The sequence below is a fragment of the Leptonychotes weddellii genome, chromosome 4 (genome assembly GCF_054177405.1).
Source record: "Leptonychotes weddellii isolate Sample4059 chromosome 4, ASM5417740v2, whole genome shotgun sequence".
NCBI classification, from domain to species: Eukaryota; Metazoa; Chordata; class Mammalia; order Carnivora; family Phocidae; genus Leptonychotes; species Leptonychotes weddellii.
In genome coordinates this window covers 85,306,570-85,314,720 of record NC_138372.1, presented here as the reverse complement: position 1 = coordinate 85,314,720, position 8,151 = coordinate 85,306,570, and the positions used below count along the sequence as shown (strand labels likewise).

Genomic DNA, 8,151 nt, shown 5'->3' with positions numbered 1-8,151 from the left:
ATGGCCCCCAAATGTCACCTGGTCCACTGACTCCTTACTAAAGCATTAAGCCACCCAGTGACTGGGTGAAGTAAAACTCAGGGCGCTTGGCTCAGGGAAATATGTAGGAACAGCTGTGGCATGACTTGCTCAATCCTGAAATGCTCCCCTTCCCAAAAATATCTCTCCCAGCCTGCCAGCAAATATAGCATTTTTTTTCATGTTAGGTCATTTATTTTCCACCATTACCAAGTGGTATAATTCTCTCCATTTCACTGCTGAGGTTTAGACCCAGAAAGGTAAGTGTTGCTACCTAGTATATCACTTAAGGGTAGGATTAACTACCAATAACAAACATCTGAAAAATAGAAGCTTAAATGAGATAGAAGTCCAAAGGCAGGTAATTCAGGGCTGACCCTGACCAATAGACCCAGGATTTTTTAGGCTCTCTGCCCCAGCATCCCTCGTATGTGGACCTCATCTCTGTGGTGCAAGATGGCTGCTGGAGCTCCAGGTATCACACCTGTGCTCTAAGGAGCAGGATGGAGGAAGGAGGAAGAAACCGCAACTATTCCAATATACAAAACCTCCAGAAACTCCACACAACATTTTCACCTAGCTATCATTGGCTAAAAGTCACATGATCAAACAGTCTTAGATAATAATGTGTCGGGTGTTAGATGCAAGTAATGAATCGTTGAACACTCCATCAAAAACTAATGATGTACTATATATTGGCTAACTGAACATAATAAAAAAAGATAATAATGTGTCCATCAAAAATCAGGTTCTGTTATTTCTAGATACAAGGAGAATGGATATCCAGAAGATAACTAGCAATCTTTGCCACAACTGGAAAGAGACTAAACACATACAGATCAGTTTAATTCCAAATCCCATCTATTTGCCCTCACTCTACTACTCTGCACTTTAGGATGAAGGAATGGCCAAAGCCCAAAGGTGTGAGAATTCAGGGCAGTTCAGAAGAGTGAGAAGCTCAGTGTAGCAGGCACATCGGTTTGTGGCTAGATAGTGTAGATGACATTAGAAAGGTAGGAAGGCATTATGAAGAAAGAACCTTGAATACCAAGAACCCTGGATACTCTATCCAAAAGTCAGTGGGAATCATCGCAGGTTTTTGAGGAGGGGAGGAACCTCCGCTTCTCAACTGGTTGCTGAGGATCGTGAGGCTATGCTAGAGAGTCTAGTGTTCACGGGGGCCTGCCTCTAATATTTGGCCTGTCTGTAGTATCAGACTAGTTGTTTAACCTCTTTGTGCCTCATTGCCCTCCTCTGTACAAAAGTTAAAAGTAAGTAAAGTGCTGAAAACAGTACCTGGCATAGGGTATGCTCTATAAAACTGTCTTTTTTTTTATGCTGCTTTTGAATTCCATGAAGCCCAACAGCAGGTTAAGCAGAAGGCATTCCCTTGGGAATGACAGATGCCAGAAGAGAGTTGGGTTGGGGTTTCCTCAACAGCCACGTGCAGTTTTACAGGGTCTGGTCACGGTAAGGGGGCCTCCTTTATGAAGCTAGAAGAAGATAGGGATTTTGGTGATTTGGGAACAGCCCTCCACTCCAGCTTCTTCCTCCTCCCAGATATTTCTTGCTCCTTCCTGGTTTCAGGCTCTAGGCTCAATGCCTCCAGGCTCAAGATCCAATCTGTCTTCTCTGAAAGCCAGGCCCAGACTGAGTTGAGACAGTACCACATGCATGCCCCTGTTCTGTGTCTAGTTCCAGGGGAGGGGAAGCTAATCTTGCAGCTGGAGTCCTGCAGCGGGAAGGAAATTGGTTTGCCTACCTGGTCCCCTATACCTAGTCCTCAGGGTCAGAGAGTTTCCATGGCATTCTCCAGGAGCCTCTGAAATCCCAACTTCAAGGAAGTGAAGCCTGACCTGTCAAACTTAAAAAAAAAAAATATATCTTCTCAGGGGCCTTGGAAATAATTCCCATAACTTTGAAAATAAAATTAATTTTCAATAGCATAGCCCTTTCCCCCAGATAATACTTGGATTAGTTTGAAGAGGGTAGCGCCAAGAAGTAAAACTGGGTGCTGGAAAGGATTTCTTACTCCAGCAAGCTTGTCATTCTGTATTTCATGAAAGCAGCAGCAGAAGGGTACTATGAGGTTATTATCGTCATCACCTTTTTTTTTTGGTGAGGATACCACCACTTGGAGGTTGGCAGAGCTGGGTTAGACTCAGGGCCAGGACCTCTGATGCCAGAGACCTTGTAATTCCCCCTCACCAGCATGTGGCGCTGTTGGCCATTACCTCCTCTGGTAACTCTTTGAGGGCTAGGATACTAAGTTCCTTTCTTTTTTCTCCTCCCTATTTAACTGATTATTCTCCACAATCTTTACTGTCTCCTCTTCATCTGCCTATCCTTCAGAGGCTGCCAAATCCCAATGAGCTTTTAAAGATGTATGTCTCAAATCTGTACTCGCCTCTTTTTTATTTCATTTCATTTCATTTTGTTTTATTTTTTATTTTGAAGACAATTTTAAATTTATTTAAATTTTTGTATTAAGTTTTAATTATGCAGATTAAAATTTAATCTGTTTAGTGTACAGTTCTGTCCTTTCTACTTTAGATTTTTAAAAATCAAACACATAATTTTATTTTTTTATTTTTTATTTTTTTTTAAGATTTTATTTATTTATTTGACAGAGAGATAGAGAGAGAGCACAAGCAGGCAGAGAGAGAGGGAGAAGCAGACTCTCCACTGAGCAGGGAGCCTGACGCGGGGCTCGATCCCAGGACCCTGGGATCATGACCTGAGCCGAAGGCAGCCGCTTAACTGACTGAGCCACCCAGGTGCCCCTAAACACATAATTTTAAAAGGCAAATAGGGTTAACATGTTTGTAACTGGGTAGAGCAGTCCCTTTCTCACATCAGCCTGCCCCCACGCTGGTCCTGACCCCAGGAGGCAGAACTGCTGCATAAGGCTGCGCAGGTTGTGCAAAAGTCAACTTTGGGGATACCACTTAAACACTCTGTGTTGTGAAATGCACAACCACCGTATATGGTAGCCTAGTCTAGTTGTAACCAGTCAATTCTTTTAGCCATTTCTACTAATATTTACTTTTATGAATCTAAATAAGACTGTACTGCTTTTTCTTGATTCTCCAATATCAGTTATAATGTATTGATGTCCTCTGATAATGCATGATTACTTAGCTCTCTCAAACTCCTCCAACCCCTCTATATGACTTCTCCTCTTTTATCTTTTTATCTGTACAGTTATATCACAATTTCATTTCAGTCAGTATTCAATATCTACCTTAAACACATAAAAAGCTGTTTACTGCTGTGTCAAGTAGTTATATTATATTGGCTATTATAATGGCTGCTTCTGTGCTCGCTTCGGCAGCACATATACTAATATAATGGCTGCTTCCTTGTTCAACTTTGTTTTTTCACATGGTTAATAGTTGTCTCTTTTTTTTCCATTTCCTTATTCAACTTTAGTTTCTCACATGGTTAATAGCTGCTTTCTTTTTTTTTTTTTTTCCATTTTCTTAGTATTTTATGTATTGATGACTGGCTTAATCTCCCCATTTCCTCCAACAACTTCTTAAATGCAGTTTGCTATCATTTATATCCCTACTCTGCATCCCCCCAAGAGAGTTGTCTCCTGGAGTCTGAAGTCTTCCTGTTCTATGAACTGTTTACTGTCCAGGTCAGCTACATACCTCTTATTCTGAGACTTCCCTTTACCACTAACCTGGGCATTCCCTTCACTCCTTTCCTTTCTTGGACCTCATGCTTCCTCTTTTCTTGTTTGGTAGAACATATTGCCTAGCAGTTTCTTTAGACATGATACAATAGAGTTAGGTTTGTTGAGATTTTTGTAATTATAAAAAATCTTTATTCTATCATCATACATCATGATAGTTTGATAACTGTATATTCCTAGAATATAAGAAATAATTTTTCTTCATAATACTGAATGTAGTTCTCCCTTCTCTTCTAGCTTCCAGGGTAGCTAGCTGTTAATTAGTAAACTTTTGTATGTAACCTGTTTGTTTGTTGTTGTTTTTTTTGGTCTGGAACATTTTTCTATTAATTCTTTATCCTTGGTGTACTGAAATTTCATGAGGATGTGTCTTGGTGCAGCCTTTTAAAAGGTTTGTTTTGGCAGGAACACTTTTTGGACTTTTAATCTAGATACCTTGGTACTTTGGTTTTCCAAAATATCATCAAATTATTTCTTTGTTTTATCCCTTTTCTCTGTTCCATATTTCTATGACCTCACTTGGTTTGCTATCAGAGGAAGAATCTTCCAATTTCCTTATCTTTTCCATATAATTATTAATATCTTTGTCTGTGTTCTACTTCAGTGGGATTTCTCCAACTTAATCTTCCAACTCTTCTTTTGAATTTTTAATTTTAGTTATATTGCTAATTTCCAAAAGCTTTTTTTTCATTCTGTTATTGTACCTTTTTTATAGCATCCTTGTTTCTCTGAGGATGCTAATTACTGCTTTCTTTAAAATTAATTTTCTTGGGCGCCTGGGTGGCTCAGTTGGTTAAGCGACTGCCTTCGGCTCAGGTCATGATCCTGGAGTCCCGGGATCGAGTCCCACATTGGGGTCCCTGCTCAGCGGGGGGTCTGCTTCGCCTTCTGACCCTCTTCCCTCTCGTGCTCTCTGTCTCTCATTCTCTCTCAAATAAATAAATAAAATCTTTAAAAAAAATTAAATTTCTTCTCCTAGTTTTTTCTTTTCTCTCTGTTTTTTATGTTGTAGGCCTTTCTCAAAAATCTAGACCATTTTCCTTCTGTTCATTTTTTTTAGAAGATTTATTTATTTATTTGAGAGAGAGAGAGCAGGGGGAGGGACTGAGGGAGAGGAAGAATCTCAAGTAGAGTTCCCTCTGGGCACAGAGACCGATGAGGGGCTCACTTCTACGACCCTGAGATCATGACCTGAGCTGAAATCAAGTGTCAGATGCTTAACAGACTGAGCCACCCAGGAACTCCTACCTTCTGTTCATTTTTTTAAAGATTATATTTATTTACTTGAGAGAGAGTGAGAGAAAGAGAGAGAGCACAGAGGGAGAGGAAGAAGGAGACTCCCCACTGAGCAGAGAGCCTGATGGGGCTCAATCCCAGAACCCTGGGATTATGACCTGAGCTGAAGGCAAATGCTTAACCAACTGAGGCACCCAGGCGCCCCCCTTCTGTTCAGTTTTAAGACTAAAATGATTGGAAGACTGATTGGAAGTCTTCCATGATTGGGCAAGCTTAATGACTACTGGAGTTCAACCTATGGACAGGATGTTTTTTCCATGGGGAAATATACGTGTGTGTGTGTGTGTGTGTGTGTGTTTCTCTACCCCCTCTGCTGCCAGGGCCATTGAGATTCTCCAGAGGACAATCCATTCTCCTCTCCTGAGGGTGTAAGTGTGGCAGCTGGTATTCTGGGGTAGGTGAAGGGGACTGAGTGCCTCACTATTCAGGATGCAGCCTTTCATGTATTTCCTGTCTTTTCAGTTGGCCACCTCCCCCAAGCCCTCTGCCAAGCCTGCTGTCTCTGAACTCAAAGGTCCTGGGTTCAATTGCTCTCAAGAATAAATCTCTTCTCTCCCACCAAAGTGAGAGAGGGGTAGTCACCGGGCTGGGCAGAGTTGGGTCCTAGAGCTTGAACTGATACTTTTACAGATGTTCAACGTATTAGCCTCTTCAATTATAACACATGTCTACCTTCTTTGCACCTGATACCTCTGGGCTTTTCATCTCTTCTGGGTTCTTCAGAGTGAATAGGATTGCTTCTCACTAATATACCCATCCACAGACACTTAAGTTTGTTTGTTTTAAGCTTTCTCTGCTCTGCTAAATCAATTCCCAACATCCCATATAGTTTTCATCTTATTTATATGTTGTGGCTTGGGATTATGTGTGTTTTCCTAGTTTTACCAGTGATGGAATGCATATTTTATTCTAGTCCTTCTTAGTGCTTCAGTGATATTTTTACAGAAAGTAAGCAGAAATGTCAATTTGAAACCAGAAGATTCTGCCCTTTCCTGTTGCAGGTTGCATGGAGTCAGCTCCTGGGTCTCTGACACCTGAAAATTGAGAGCTTCTTCACATCCCACCCTATACCTGGCGGCCGTCACCGTGCCACAAAATGAATATATTGAATTACACCATAAATGCTATGGATATTGTTTGGATTACCATGAGAAAAAGGTAAAGAAAGAAGGTCAGAGAGGTTCATGAATGTTCAAGGAAGGCAAAAAAGATGGTCAAAAAGTTAAGCTCTGCCATAAACAGCACCATGCTGAGAAAAGACAAATGAAAAAGATTATCAAGGTGCATGAAGAGAGGGGCACCTGGATGGTTCAATCATTAAGTGTCTGCCTTCAGCTCAGGTCATGATCTCAGGGTCCTGGGATCGAGTCCTGAGTACCGCATTGGGCTCCCCGCTCAGCTGGAGAGCCTCCTTCTCCCTCTCCCTCTGCCTGCCGCTCTGCCTACTTGTACTCTCTCTCTATCAAATAAATAAATAAAATCTTTAAAAAAAAACGATGCATGAAGAGAGAAACCCCAAACAAAAGAATGATGAATAGACTCCACAAGGAGCAGTACCTGCATATCTGCTGGAGAGAGAGGGACGGTCCATGCTAAAGTGATTTCCAATATGATTAACAAAAATGAAAATAGATAGTGGGAAAATGGGAAGTTCCTCTGCCAAGAGCTCATGCCCAGGGAGAAACAGAAGTGTTCAAAGTTATTTGAACAGGAAAGAGAAAGAAGAAAGCGTGGAAGAGGATGGTTACTAAGTAGCCTACGTTGGAAATGGCTTAACTCAAAAACCACCTAAATATGAAAGATTCATTAGGCCAATGGACTTACTTTTCAAAAAGGCCCACAACACATCCTGAACTGGAAGCCACCTTTTGCCTGCCAATACTTAGTGTCAAGAAGAATCTCTCATTCCCACTATGTACAACTTTGAGTGTTATTACTAAATGTCTGGCCATCAAGGTGAATGTGAGTGAGTTGGGTGTTGTGACACAAGGAGGTGAGGTTACTGGGGGAAAATATGCCCAGGTCACCAACAGTCCTGAAAATGATAGATGCATAAATGCAGTCTTATTGCTTTGACAGCAGTTTCATACAAGTAACTCCTTAGGATTATTGAAAATAGTACACCAGTCAGGAAAACCGCCATTACTGTGATGTTTCTGAATACTACCAAGCAGTTTTATTTGTCTGCAATCATTGAGAGAACTATTTATTCTATTGTAAAAAAAAAAAATTAAAATAGACAAATTTTACAAAAAACAAAAAAACAGGAGATCCTCATCCTTCCTTGCCCCTTCCACTTCCACTGCTTAATTCACATCCTCATTGATTCTCACCTGTACCTTTTAAATATCTTCTAGCTGCTTTTCTGGTCTCCAATTTCTTTCCCCTCTAATTCATCCTTCACAGATAATCTGATCTGATTGCATCCCTCCCCAACTCAAAAACGTTCGGCTACTCACAACAAAAAGAACTGAGTCCTTCCCAGTTTGGTTTCGACCATCCTTTCCAGTCTTTCATTTACCATTAGACTCATAAACTCTGGGTTCCAACAAGCATCTATTGTAAAAGTTACCATATGCCAGATCCATACTAGGCATTTGTGGATACAAAGATGAAAATACAGTTCATGCTCTCAGAAACCTCAGAGTCACAGACAGGTAAAAGCTGTTTCTCATCCCCATATCTGTCTTTTGAAATTCTGTCCATTCAAAGTCAACCTCAAGCAACAAGCCTCCTTTATCTTCATTTTGGAATTAATCTCTTCCATCCCCAGGCTCCCCTGAGCATTTTCCCTGTACTGCTATTAGAATACTGAATCCAGATTGCCTTGAATATGCCTGTAGATGTGTCTGTCTCCCTCACCTGAAGTAGGACTCCTTAGTAGTAGGGACAACAGAGATCTCTGTTACATCAGGAAAGTGTTTTGCATAAAGCAGAAACTCAATAAAAATGTATTGAAAACATCAAGTTTTCCTGTTACTGAATTCAAGGAAGAAATGTTCAGTTGGTGTGTATATAAGGGACACTGAACTGCTTTATTTATTCTTTTGACATTCAAACATTTATTAACCTGCTGTGGACCAGGCCCTGTGCCCTACACTGAGGTGAAAAAGGAACAGTTGTGTCCTGAAGTGGCT

General features: G+C 40.9%; 1 pseudogene; it reads left to right on the top strand.

Annotated features, from left to right (window-relative positions):
* The first annotated feature begins 474 nt into the window (after positions 1–474).
* Positions 475–7,090, top strand: LOC102739579 (ribosome biogenesis protein NSA2 homolog pseudogene; annotated as a pseudogene).
* Positions 7,091–8,151: the final 1,061 nt, after the last annotated feature.